This window comes from Carettochelys insculpta, chromosome 5, assembly GCF_033958435.1.
Source record: "Carettochelys insculpta isolate YL-2023 chromosome 5, ASM3395843v1, whole genome shotgun sequence".
NCBI classification, from domain to species: domain Eukaryota; kingdom Metazoa; phylum Chordata; order Testudines; family Carettochelyidae; genus Carettochelys; species Carettochelys insculpta.
Window position 1 is genome coordinate 40,665,091 of NC_134141.1, and position 14,713 is coordinate 40,679,803.

At 41.3% G+C, this 14,713-nt stretch overlaps 1 protein-coding gene across 7 annotated transcripts in view; it reads left to right on the plus strand.

Moving 5' to 3' along the window:
- The window catches only part of DMXL1 (Dmx like 1), a 155,165-nt gene that overhangs the window by 7,102 nt on the left and 133,350 nt on the right, over positions 1-14,713 (plus strand). The window lies entirely within an intron of this gene.

Genomic DNA, 14,713 nt, shown 5'->3' on the forward strand with positions numbered 1-14,713 from the left:
ATTGCATATAGGAAGAGGTTGGTTCTCAACTCCCAAAAAACACCCAATATTTTTCCCATATATGTTACATACATGCAACCATAAATATAAGAACAGTGCTACTTTATTGCTTTTTTTATGACATTTGTTACCACCAGTCAGTTCTTAGATAGTGGTGAAGTAGTTGATATTCATGTGAGTTCTGTAGGATTATCTGCTTCAGCATTGGAAATAGTTTCATAGTGACTTCAGCATCTTCATTTGGGGTTTTATCTTCAGCTTTTGAGGTGGAGGGTTGCCTCAGCTAATGGTGAAGAGGGGGTTAGGATGAAGTGATGAGGCTGAGGGTTGAAAAAATGATAGAGTTGAAGTTGTACTGCAGCCCTCTTTTTTTCCTGTCATATAACTCATGATAGCATCCAACAGCTTCATAACTTTGTCACTTGCATGGTGAACTCCATTCTAAGTTTGAGGAGTTGTCATCAAGAATTTGTGTAGCTCCTCCAATGCACTGAAGAATTTTGAGTGCTTTTGTGTCCAGCATGTTGTTGTGGTTCATCCATTTCCTCCTCCTTTTCTGATATTCTTTCAGCATCCAGCTGAATTAATTCTTCTTCAGTCAGTTATTCACCATGTGACAATAACAAGTCTTGAACATCATCTGTGTGTACTTCATTGAATCCTGCTTGAGTTGCCAGTTCCAAAATAGAATTTGAACATCTTTCACTTCATCCTCAAAACCACAGAAGTCATGAACATACTTCAGCAATAGCTTTTTCCAAACACCTTTCAGGATACCTTGAGTAATTTTATTCCATGCAGTTGTGATATTTTCTATAGCCATCTCAACATTGTAGTTCTTCCACAACTGTGTAATTGTTGGTTTGTCTCCTGTGTCTGATGCAGATATGAGATGCCTCATAACCAGTTGCAGTTAGTAAGCTTTGAAGGTAGCAATGACACCTTGAACCACTGGCTGAAGGATAGATGTGGTATTTGGGACCAAAAAACCCACTTGCATGTTATTGTCATAGTCTTTGACATAGATAGGGAGACTGGGAGCAGTATTGAGGATCAGCAGACATTTAGCATCCAGATTATTTTCAGCACAATATTTAGAGATGAATGGTAGCTTGTTATGAAATCAGCAAAAACCTGCTTTGTCACCCATGTCTTTCAGTTAGAATGCTAGACCATGAGTAATGGTGCCTTGTTTAACACTTTAAGTGCCCTCAGATTTTCTGAATGGTAAGCAAGGAAAGACTTCAGTTTCACATACCGTTCCAAAATTTTCACCAAGAAGTTGTATCAGTTGATCCTTTGAGAACTTGAAACATGTTTTTGTTTCTATACCTTGAAATAGAGGTTTGAGAAGGCATTCTTTTCCAGAAAAGCCCCATTTCATCAACATTACAGATTTGGCTTGAAGAATATCCACCTTCATCAATTAGTCATTGCAACGAAGCTGGGAAAATGTTAGCTGCCTGTACATCAGCAGATGCTGCTTCGCCTGTAACACACCGCCTATGACAATGTAAATACACTTTAAGGCACTCAAACCACCCATTACTTGCTTTAAATGTTACTTTGGCAGTCCCAACTTGCCTCTCTTCCTTGGCTTTCCTTTTCAGGTCCTCAAACAAATACAGGGCTCTCTCACTTAGGATGAAGAAGCCGAAAGGCATGTTGCATTCATTATGGCTGTCGTTCCAGTGTATTAAAGTCTTTCAAGTTTACCCATTATTACATCCCTGGCCTTTGTTATTTGATGCAACTTTTAGCTTCACCAACATATGTTTCTGCCATTTCTTTTATCTCTTTGCACAAAGATAGCATGCACTGTCGATGCTGCCAAGTTCACTGCCAAACGTCTCTTTCAATTGCTCGCCCTCTTCGGTTCTTTTAATAACTTCAAGTTTGACAGCCATGGATATTGCTTTCTCTGGTGGCAGCTCCTGAAGACACATTTTCACATCTAGGAGCCATGAGGATCACAACTGAAGATATTTGAAGATTAATATCGCTCTCAGTCAAGATGATACAAACACAATAAAGAGCACCAACTAACTTGGAAGATCTGGGTGAATGAGGGTAATGAGTCAGCCTTATACTGCTTGCTGCTGTATTCCTCCACATGTGTAACTTATGAAGCAGACGCTCAGACGAAGGTTTGTTCTTCCTTAAAACAAAAATATGTTTGTAAATTGGAAAATTTACATTGTTTGTTGCAGCAAAAATTCATAAAGTGAAAGTTTGTAAATTGAGGCATAGATGCATAAAAATTGTTTAAAAGATAGTTTGGAGGAACTTGAAAGCTCTAATAGTCACTAAGATTTCAGGGAAATGTATATTTCTTTAATGCTTGGTGTAATACTGGAGAAGAAACTCCTGTTCCATTATGTTTCCTCTTAGTTTTTGGAAAAGTCACTTGAAGAAAATATTGATGGCATGGCTCCCTTTATTTAGTCTTTGAAAGAAAAGGTACATTTTTACAAACCTATTAATTATTAAGATGTCAGGTTTAAAATGTAAACTTTTGGAAGGAAGAGTATACTGCAGTGATTAACACAATCTCATAAAAAAATTTCGGGTTAAAGAAATGATTAATGCTGCAAGATAAAGCTTTGTTTACTTGTCTGATACTGGGTCTGAGGAGAAAAACATGAAAGAAGAAATGTGCATGTAATTACCATGTAGAGGAGGAAAATTTTAATAAATAGCTTTGTCTAAACTCTGTCCAGTAATTCTTCCTCACAACTGATCTTTGGAACATTGATGATGGCTTCTTTACTTTGTTGATGTTTAACAGTTAGACGTTTTGAAACTTTATGCCACACTTGGATGGTGCAGGACAAGCAGGATTCAGACCTGAACTTGTAACAGTTTCAAGGGTCATTTTCTTCAATCCAAGAAAAATAGGGACTTCATGTCTTTTGAAAAGCCCAGTAGAGAGGAGATTTTCCTGTGTAAAGTTTTTTTTCCTAGTTCTGGTACATTATACTTGACAGTTTTGCCTGCAATAGCTTTTCAATACACTTGTGGGATATTTTTTTTTTGTTTTTTAAAAGGGCAGGAGAATCCTTCTTAAAGGTATGTGTTAGTCTGATCCTTAAGACAGCCTCCTTTTGAAGGCATGTAAAAATTAGTAGCAATATTTGTAAAAACTCAGTTTTTAAAAGAGAAGAAACACAATGCATCCCTTGATAAAAGTTCTGTTGAGGTTGTCCTGGGAATCACCTACCTAACTTACTGGTTGCTTGTCACTCGGAGTTACTCAGCAGTCAGTCACATGTTAAGTAAAAGAGCCGTTTATTTTAGGCACCATGTTTCCTCATTTAACATACAGACATTATTTGTTTTAATAGATGAATTTCTTTCATTATACACAAGTATAGGGTTATACAGATTGAACCTCTCTAGTCCCGTCTGGCAACAATGGTTATGTGGGCAACCACTTATCATGAGTGTGGCCAAGTTTCCCATGGGTCCATAAAGTTTTATGGTCACCAGTCCTGGCTGTCCGTGTTTCATGATGTTATTTAGCTCTAATTTACCATTAAATGTCTTGTAAGAGCCCAGTAAGCAATGAAAGCATCAGTAAAGTGGTAGATAATTTTGATATCCCACAGTTTAAGCAGTTATCTCATCTGTCAATATAACCTTTTCACTCTTACAGGTGTTTGTATGCACCAGTAGAAAATGCTTTCTTATTTTAAGGGAAAGATTTCACTTTAGGCATAGAAAAGAATGTAGCAGTTAAATCATTGGCAAGTATCTGCTGTTAACACTAAGGCAGTTTTACAGAACTGTTATCTTCAAAGGAAAACATTTGATAATCCTCCCTCAAGAAACTTGTGATCCAGATATAAAGAAGCTGAAAGTTAGCTAAGAAGCAAATAGGAAGGAGGTGAAAATCCAATACCAGATGCAAACTAACTTCTCTCATTCATAGATACACAAGTTTAATTTTCTAAATTAAGATTTGTGCATGGTAAGTCATCAGCTAGTCGAATCCTCATTTCTGTGCACATAACTGGTTTTACCCTGTTTTGCTTTTGTTCACTGGCTTTAAAATCATTGTTTAACAAACATACCAAGAGCATGGTGATGTCAACAATATTGGTTTCATTGTATGGAGGACTCCAGAAATTACCTAGGACATTTTAATCTTTAAAGGTGAATTGAAAGGCTTTGTACCTGCCAAAACTAGAGTTAGATTTTCTTTCCTTTACAGAGACACTGCTATCACTTAAACCTAGTGTACAGTACAGATTGAAACTCTGTCATCCATGATCTGGCAGGACCAGAGAGCCTCAGCTGTCCAGAGCCATTGTGGCTGGTTGCTGGAACAGAACCCCACTAGTGGTGGGGAGCTGGATCAGGGTTGGGGAGCTCCAACAAATCCAGGGCAGCGGGGAGCCCAGCTGGAGCTGTGGGGGAGCAACCTAGGCTGGAGTGGCTCCCAACCCTGTCCCGGGCAGCCCTGCTGCAGTGGGGAGCAGACAGCCCCATTGTGGGGAGTGCCTCTGGCAGAGCCCCCAAGGCAACCTGGGGGCAGGAAGTGCTCTCTGCCACCTTGCCTCCCCTCATCCCCATAGGGGAGCCTTGGAGGCCGGACCTCCTCTGTTTCAGCAAATTCCCTCATTCGGAACGACTCAGATCCTACGGGTGCTGGATCCTGTAGAAGAAACTTCCTGACATTGCTCTGCTTATTCAGACACAACTTATACAGGCAAGAGATTGTAGGGTGCTTCATTTTTTTTTTTTTGTAGTATTTCAGGTGATAGTGAAGTTATTGCCTGTCATGTGTGAAATAATGAGCTCTGAACTCATTTTTTGGCATGTTAGTCAAAGAGAAAATATCAACCTCCATTGATTCCCGTTCTTGTATATGAAAGGTGCCTTTTTAAGGAAAAAAAATCCCATTGCAGACTGAGAAGTACAAAAATATTACAAGGTGTGAACTGAATGATCCAAAATATAAATAAAATTGAGTATTTACCAGAATACCACAGTAGTTTCAGAAATACAGACAGACTTGCAGTCAGAAAACAGAAAAAAGATTGAAAAATAACATCAGATCCTGGAGGGGCTATATGATTGACAGTCTACTGAGAAGCACAGAGTCTTGTTGCTAGAGGTGATGTACTTTCTGCTAGGAGCTTAAATATGGGCTGTGGACCTGAGGCTGAAGAGGTTGCCAAAGAGAGCGGGAAAGAATCTCATCCTTCGTGGGAGAACAGATAAATTATACTGCTAGATTCTCACAGTGACTATACTTAATCCAGCAAGGAATTTGGGTGGAGCTAAGCAAAAAAACCAAAAACACCTGAGTTGTCAGTACACCAGTGAAAAAAGTAAACATGGAATATCTAGTAACATAATTTATAGGCATTAACAATAGAGGAAGAGATCATCTAGTCCAGTGGTTCCAAAACTTTTCAGCATCACATCCCCTTTTTTGACTTTTTCAGAAGTCCTCACAGCCCTCCACCTCTTCTTTGCCATCATCCAACTCCTCTTGAACAAAAAAGTCAATTCGTACCCCTACACGTCAAAAGGCAAAAAGAAAAAAATACTTTTTGTGGTATGAAATCTGAAATTTATAGAAATAACTTAATACAGTGGTCACCAATCTTTTTATACCAAGATCACTTTTTAAATGTCAGGGCAAGCCCCAGACACCACCCCTTTCTTGAGGCCCTGCCTCTCTGTTCCTGTCATCTCCCATCGTTTGCTGTCCCAGCCCTTACTCATTCTCACTGGCTTGAGACATCAAGTATGGACTCTAGGGTGGGACTGAGAGATTTTGGTGTGGGAAGGGGTGAAAGGAGGGAATTTGGCTGCAGGAAGAGGTGGAGAAGGGGCTTCTGGCTGAGGGAGGGGGTGCCAAGCTGGAGAGAGTTGTGATCAGGTGGAGTGCTGAGCAAACCACAAGCTCGTGGATGTGAGGGTGCAGGAGTTCAGGCTGAGGTATGTGAGAGGCTGAGGGCAGGGGGTTGTAAGTATGATGGGCTCAGGACACATGTGCATGGTGCGGTGGCAGAAGACTGGGAAAAAGAGAGGCTCAAGACAGCGGGGTCTAGTTTATGATAGGCTCAGAATTGAGGTGTGTGGAGGGATAGAGGGGTATGATGATGCCGTGACCAGATGGATGCCTGACCCTGATTGAGGGTTTGTTGGCCACGCTTCACTTTTAAATAAAACATGTCCAATGCAAATGTTTCATCATTGCCTTCATGGGAGGGGTGGGAAACCAGTTTTGGGTTAGGGGTCAGAAAAATAAGTCAGGGACCATACAGATGAGATCCAAAAACAAAACGAAGCCCCACTGATGTGGCCCCAACTGAGACACCCCCTGCCCCTGGCACCCCAGCCCCATGAGGGGAAGACTGAGGTTCAGGGCCTCAGGCTAGATTGTCTGCTGGGGTTCTGGGGATTACGTCTTCTGGGTTAATAGGATTTTTGGGCCCTTCTTCACTCAGAGGTGGGACCAAAATGACTGATCCAGTGTGTAGGACAGGGTGCCAGTGAGTAGGCTCCAGCTCCAACTGCTCAAGCAGGGTGTGGCTACCGTGGGGAGTGAGAAGCAGTTGGCATGGCACTTGGCTCCTCCTGCCCCCCCCCCCACACGCAGGAAGGCAGCAGGCAGAAGAAAGTTGCCAGCAGCAACAGACCTGGCTTTTTAAGAAATGTGTTAGCTGTCTGGGGAAGGGAAGCAGCGTGCACATTTCTTGAGACACCAGCTCTGGTGTGCAGCTTCAGGATTTTTCCCCTATGCCACAGGAAGTCAGTGCTACCTCCATTTTTGCAAGAGGTAACACTAGCACAGGCTCTTTCTTAGGGTGGGGAGGATTCACCAGCAGGAGAATTGGCCAGGAGAGGGAAGCGGGTGGGTTGCCTTGTGGACCCCCTGGAATTTCTTCAGATTCCCCCAGAGGAGCACACCCCTCAGTTTGGGTACCTGTGATATAGTCTGACCTCCTGCATGTTGTGAACACATTCTGCAGGCCACAGAAGCTTGCCACTCACTCCTGTAATAGACCAATAATCTCCAGCTGAGATGCTGATATCCTCAAATCACAATCTGATGATTTCAACTTAGAGTCCATCATTTTACTTTAGTCTAAATCTGCAGGTGACCCTCAGCTTGCCAACGTTACCCAGGGTTAGGTATGTAAAATCCCATTTAGTTAAGTGTTAGGTTTAAGAGATTAAACAGGCGTGGGGACTAGGGAGGCCACTCCAGCCCAGTCAGGCTGGAGCAGCCCTTCTGCTGTAGATGGCATGGTTGTTTAAATTAGATGACTTCTGATTCTGCTTTGGTACTACTTAGAAGATGAAAGCTCTGTGCTTAGACTATTAATGGTGTCAGCCACCCAAGAGCAGTGTTTCTTAACCAGTGTTTTGTGCCACCATGGGGATATACCACGGTCTTCCATAGGGTACATCAACTCATCTAGATATTTGCCTAGTTTTACAACAGGCTATATTTAAAAAAAACAAAACTAGTGAAGTCAGTACAATCTAAAAGTTCATTGAGACAATTTTTCTGCTGTTCATGTGCCTTATGCTGAAATGTAGGTTCAATATTTCCATTCCAGTTCATTTGTTTGATAACTAGATGGTAGAAACTCAGCAAATTTTCAGTGGTAGTCTTCTGTGATATTTTTGCATGTTGTTGTTTTAAGTAATGTTTACATGGGGTGTAACTTGGTGGTATGCAAAACAGATCTGACTCCTGAAAAAGAGAACAGTAATCTGGAAAGTTTGAATGACATTTGTTTCAAGATCTCAGATTAGTTTAGGACCATGTTTCTCAACCAGTACATATGAGGGGTACACAAGAGAGGTCTGGGTGCACTTACACTTTTTTTTGAAGGGGTACTTTATTAAAAAAGAAAAGGGGGCGGGGGTGAGAAACACTGCCCTAGAGTGTTCCATAGATAGGACAGTAATGTACTGCTAATTAGAGTTGTGGCTGCAACTTTCAATGTGGTCTAATTAGTGCTCTAACTCGCACACCCTTTATATTTGTGCAGCCCTGATTTGAGCTCTAGTGAGACCCGAGGGGTTGTAGCCGAATGTACGCCACCAAAGAGAGAAGTATATTTTTAAAAAAAAAAAAAGCTATGAACTTTTATTAAAACATTGAACAATAAACCGCAACCACAATTACCTACTATAGCATTTAAATGATAAAGCACTTACTAATGCCACTATAAGCATGGTTTTTCTTTTGGCCCAAGGTATCTTCCGAAGACTCTGTGCAACTCACGCCCTCTCTCTCTTCAGGGGCCACAGTAGCTTCACTGTGGTCCTCCCTATACCTTCCCTCAGTGGGTTGCTAGGCCACCAGGAGGAAGGGTAACCAGCAGGAGGTTGCTAGGCTCCTGACTAGTTACCTTTTAACCTTTAGCGGACTCAGTTTGCTGGACTGAGCTCCGCCGTGCCTTACCACATGCTATTCAAATTCAACTAACAATTTCCTACGACAAACTTATTATACTACAACTAATTTAAAAAAAGAAGAAACACTGACAATTGATAACTATTAACATAATTATCAACATAATAGATAAAGAAGTCTGACTCTTTTGTGTAGCAGCCTTTATGGCTTAAGGATACTGTCTGTGTTCCTCTGAAGATGATTTTAAAGCTTTTCCACAACGTTGCAACAGTTGCTCCGGTAGCGGGCTCTGAGGTCTGCAGCCGTGGGTACTCAGTACCTGCGGACAGGCCAGTTCGCCACCCATGGCGCACCTGCAGAGTACTGCCTTGCAGTTTCAGTCAGTTGATAGTAAATCGGGAACGGCGACAGTCTTTCACCTCTGCAAGGTAGGACCGGTGACAGTCTTGCATCTCTGTAAGTTAGGAACGGCAACAATCTTGAATCTTCGCCCTAATGGGCTGGCCTGGGGACTTGGTGGACGCCCTCACAGAGCCACACCTTCCCATCCAGGGCCCCCCAAATGGGTTCTGAGCTCTGTTTATATAGCATTGTCTCATGCATATGTATAAGGCATTTACATAAGTCTTTTGCATATAGGATTTTTGGGGGGATTGCCCCTCGACCAGTCACAAGGCTTAGTTTTTCTTGTATTCAACTCATGCATATTTATGATTCTTTTTTGAGTTCAGTTCAAATTCTTGGGGGAGCAACTGGTCAAAATTGAACTGTTGCAGTATTGCCAATGGGCAACTAATAAGTTAAAGTTTCATGAGTTTGTAAAAATCCCTGTCAGCCAGCCCACTTTAGATATGATCATGCTGACCAATGGGGACGAGAACGCCCGAGTCAATGGTGTTACTCGACAAAAGTAACTAGCAAATGCTACATAGCATTAACTATTTCTGAGTTTTGAATGTTCAAGCATAGGTGTACTGGGTAGAAAAAATGTCTTAAGTTTGTTACTCATTTTGTAAAATTCTTCTCTGTACTCATTGTAGCCCAATTATTTTCCAGAGTGGTTGGAGGGTTCCAAATAGACTTTTTGTGAGTCAAAACTAAGTACTATATGTTCTATATAGACATATAGAATATTCTACATATATGTTGGCTTCAATATTTTTCTCTGCATTCATTTTTAGTACAGGTTTACTATAATATTTTAGAATCAAAAGGTAAAAGTTTCCGTTGCTCAAAACTGTTACTCTGTTACCTACCTTGAAGAATGTTATTAGCTGTGTCTGTGTACCCAGACGTGGGTTTTCATTCTTTTTATTGCAGTTCTTGAGGTAGAAAAGACCTCTGGGATTACTAGCACACAAGTAGGGTCTGTTCAGCATGAGAAGGTTGTTTTGCTTCTAGCAACCTTAGACGTGTTCTAAAGTCTCTCAAGTTTTTGTCATTGCTGGTTCTATAGTTTCCCTTTTTAATTTGACTCTGAAGTACAAGTGTCTCATAGTCAGATTGATATGGGAGGGCAAAAGAAAGCATAAGGCAAAAAAGGCTTCCCAGCAGTGCTTGTGAAATGTTGATGAGATTATTTCTGCTAGTCTGGGATAAATTCCTGTTAAGTATGCTCAACACTCTCCTTTGAAGTGTGTATCTCAACCTATTAAATAATAATTTATGTAGAGCGATATTTTAAGCGAAGGTAAGTAGAGGCCATCTCATGTTGTCAGCACTGAATTCATCACGCACAACAGAAGACAACTACAGTGCCATTTTCACTTTTAGATGAGCATCATGTACTTTCTGCTTTCAAAACAAAAAGCAGTCAAGTAGCACTTCAAAAACTAGCAAAATAGTTAATTAGGTGAGCTTTCGTGGGACAGACCCACTTCTTCAGACCATAGCCAGACCAGAACAGGCTCGATATTTAAGGCACAGAGAACCAAAAACAGTAAGCAAGGAGGACAAATCAGAAAAAGATAATCAAGGTGAGCAAATCAGAGACTGGAGGGGTGGGGGGGAAGGTCAAGAATTAGATTGAGCCAAGTACGCGGACAAGCCCCTGTAGTGACTCAGAAAGTTCCCATCACGATTTAAACCATGTGTTAATGTGCAGAATTTGAATATAAAAGCCAGCTCAGATGTTTCTCTTTCCAAAACGGTGCGATAATTCCTTTTCAGTAACACATACCTTGAGGTCATTGACAGAATGGCCCATTCCATTAAAATGTTGACTAACTGGTTTGTGGATCTGGAGTGTTTTGATGTCTGTTTTGTGCCCGGTGACCCTTTGTCTAAGGGAGTGAGAAGTCTGTCCAATATACAAAGCATCTGGGCATTGTTGGCACATGATGGCATATATGATGTTAGTAGAGGAGCATGAGAAAGTGCTCGTGATTCTGTGAGTAACCTGGTTAGGTCCAGTGATGGTATTTCCAGAGAAGATACGTGGACAAAGCTGGCAGTGGGCTTTGTTGCAGGGAAAGGTTCCAGGACTGGTATTCCTGGGGTATAGACTGTGGCTGTTAGTGAGGATCCTTATGAGGTTGTCTGTAGGAGAGAACAGGCATGTCACCCAGGGCCTTCTGGAGTGTGGCATCGTGATTAAGGATAGGTTGTAGGTCTTTAATAATTCATTGCAGTGGTCTGAGTTGGGGGCTGTAGGTGATGACCAGTGGTGTTCTGTTCTTGGCTTTTTTGGGCCGATCTTGGAGTAGCTGGTCTCTGGGTATTCGTCTGGCCTTGGTGGTGGTGGTTTTTTTTTTTTTTTTTTTACTTCTCCTGGTGGGTAATTCAGGTTCATGAATATTTGGTAAAGGTCTTGTAGTTTTTGGTCTCTGTCAGTTGCATCAGAGCAAATGCGATTGTACCTAAGAGCTTGACTGTAAACAATGGATCTAGTCATGTGTGCAGGATGGAAACTAGAAGGGTGTAGATAAGTATAGCGATCAGTAGGTTTTCGGTACAGTGTGGTACTGATCAGGCCATCCTTGATTAGTACTGTAGTGTCCAGGAAATGTATCTCTTGCATGTTGTAATCGAGGCATAAGTTGATGGTGGGGTGTAGATTGTTAAAGTGTCTGTGGAATTTCTCTAGAGCCTCTGTACCATGGGTCCAAATCATAAAGATGTCATCAATGTATCTTAAGTAGAGGAGTGGTAATAGGGGACGAGAGCTGAGGAATCGTTGTTCCAGGTCAGCCATAAATATATTAGCATATTGTGGGGCCATGCGGGTGCCCATAGCAGTTCCACTAATCTGGAGGTATAAATTGTCCCCAAAACGGAAATGATTGTGTGTGAGAACAAAGTTACAGAGGTCAGACACCAGATTGGCTGTGGTGGCATCAGGGATGGTATTCCTGATTGCTCGTAATCCGTCTTTATGTGGAATATTAGTGTACAGAGCCTCTACATCCATTGTGGAAAGGATGGCGTTATCAGGAACTTTTCCGATGTTTTGTAATTTCCTCAGGAAGTTGGTGGTATCTCGGATATAGCTGGGAGTGTTGGTGGCATAGGGTTTGAGGAGGGAGTCCACGTAACTGGATAGTCCGGTGGTAAGGGTGCCAATACCTGAAATGATAGGGCGTCCAGGGTTTCTAGGTTTGTGGATTTTGGGAAGTAAATAGAATAATCCAGGCTGCGGCTCAGATGGTGTGTCTGAGTTAATGAGGTCCCGAGTAGCAGCAGGGAGTTCCTTCAGTAGTTGTTGTAATTTCCTTTGGAATTCCAAAGTGAGATCAGCGGAGGGAGGTCTGTAAAATGTGGTGTTGGAGAGTTGTCTGGCTGCCTCCTGTTCATAGTCTGACCTATTCAGGATGACAGCAGCACCCCCTTTGTCAGTTGGTTTGATTTATGATGTCTGGGTTATTCCTGCTTTCAGTTAAGTATTGGTGTGTGCAGAGTAGTTCAGTATTCGAAATGATCCTCCTTCATTACTCACCCTATCAGCCAGACTACTGCATAAGTGTAGCTCATCAAAACAGGTCTTAGCAAACTGAATCAGCAATAGTAAGCCCCTGTTAGTTAAGGGGCCAAAGATACATTGATTGGCGCACAGTCCATAGCAATTTCCTACAGTGCATTGAAATACATATAGTTACAGAGTACTCCTATTTGACACTATCAGCTTAGTGGTTTATCAGACTATTGGGTACCCTCAACTTCACTGTAAAATAGCCAAATAGTATTGTTTCCCAAGAACTGAGAAGCTGAAAACAGTGCCTTTTATTGTAATTTGCTACAGCTTTCTCAATTCTTATCAGCTACTGGCTCTCTGAGACCGGCTTTCACACCAACATTAGGGCTTACTCCTACTGTGAGGGTAGCAGGGAGTCTTCAAATGTGTAGTATGTGTGCCAATTGATGTAAATTTTGAAGAGCAGAGAAAGTACATTGACCTCTGTGTTGCGCTGAATGTATTTCAGTAATGCATTTGATTTTTCAGTAATAACAATGGAGCTAACAAACGTGATCATATTGATAGTGTTGCATCTATTGTTCACAGAATGTGTGGGAATTTAGAACGGTTAGTGTCATATGGAGTTGAAATGGAGGAACATCTTTGTTCGTGACAGTAGCTCATGTCTGGAACTGAGAGGAAGAACTTTGCAGAGCTGTTATTTATTAAAAGTAATACAATAGATTTGGCCCTTCATTATCTGCCTGTCTGTATTAACAAGCACTCACAGGTACTGGACAGCACTACAACTTCGTATGTCCCCATTCTCTGGATTACGTGAATTACTCATTATCTTATGTCTCCAGTCAATTATATCAAATAAACAGGATTCTGCTGTAGTTACATCCAATATGGATTATACATGATAGTGAAATTTCCATACTAAAGTCATCTCCATAACTCTACTTCTCTTCACCAAAATCAAGAGCAGCATATACTAGAAAACTTGAAAGGGTATAGTGATTTGAATTTTGGAGGATTACTACTGAATAAACAGAATGGTGGGTAAACCTTAAATGACTGTTTATTAACTAATGCTAAATACGTTATACAATCTTAATTTTGAGTTTTTTAACTTACAGATTTTTTGAGGAGTACTTACAAACAGTGGGTGCGTCTACACTAGGAACTAACTTCGAAGTAGCCAGCACAGAGTCTACACACTTCTTTTTTTTTTTTTTTTTTTTTCCCCTTACTTCAAAGTCTTTATGTCATTCCTGTGAATGGAGTAGTGCGCTACTTCAAAGCTTAACTTTAAGGTAGGGTGTGTGTAGATGCTCAGCTTTTGAAATTGCTTACTTTGAAGTTGCACTTTGAAGTTAGCAACTCCAAAGTTATTTTTGTCATGTAGGCATAGCCCGTATGAAATGAAAATGCAGTCATGTAGCAATTAAAAGACTAACGTAATAATTTCTTGGGTGATGAGTTTTCATGTGGCAGACCCACTTCTTCCAGATCTGAAGAAGTGGGTTTGCACCACGAAAGCTCATCACCTAACAAATTATTTTGCCAGTCTTTCAAGTGCTACATGACTCCTTTTTTGTTTTATGAAGATACAGGCTAACACAGCTACTTCCCTGTAACGATATGAAATGGTTGTTTTTCATATCACTACATTAAATTGTTATGGACTGATTGCATTTTTTCTGTCAAAGCACATTGTGCAGTGACTAAATATAAGAACCATGCGTGTTCAGTGAAACATTATGCTTTAATCAAATCAGCCATTAGATGTTTAGCTAGAAATTGGCTTTACTGGCTTAACTTCTGATAATCTTAAAGGTCCAAGTGTTCAGAGAATAGGTCAGAAATAGAACCCAAGTAGCAGTTCATGACTCACTTCTGCGGTGCTTCCTACTAGTCACGAGGGAATTACCTCAATCCAGCTGCCATAGTACCTTCTTCCTGTGTCTCTTCTTCTATTAACTCTTTGTTCTCTGCCACTTGTAAGGGACCCACATTCCTCCCAAACCACAGTGCCCTTCCCTGCAGCAGTTCCCCTACACTCTCGTCCCTGGGAACTCCAACCCCTATACACACCTTACCTCAGTGATCCACTGCCAGTCATCTAGCCTTTGCCTTGGGGCAGACTGTGGTCTGAAATGGCCACTCATCATTGGCAAGGCGGTGGATCTGCTGCTGCTCTGGCTGCCACTGTACAAGGCATTTTTTTTTTTTTTTTTTTTTTTGGAGTGGGGAGTGCAGTCAGGGAGAAAGCATGTGATAGGAAAATTGAAAGTGAAAAGCACAGTTGTGGAGGAAGTCTACTGGAGTAATTATGGCAGAATCAGGATTTTAATGGAAAGTAAGCTGTACATTTGAATAGAAGTTGCTACCATAATATCTTGACATTATTGTCTGGCTCACCTGAA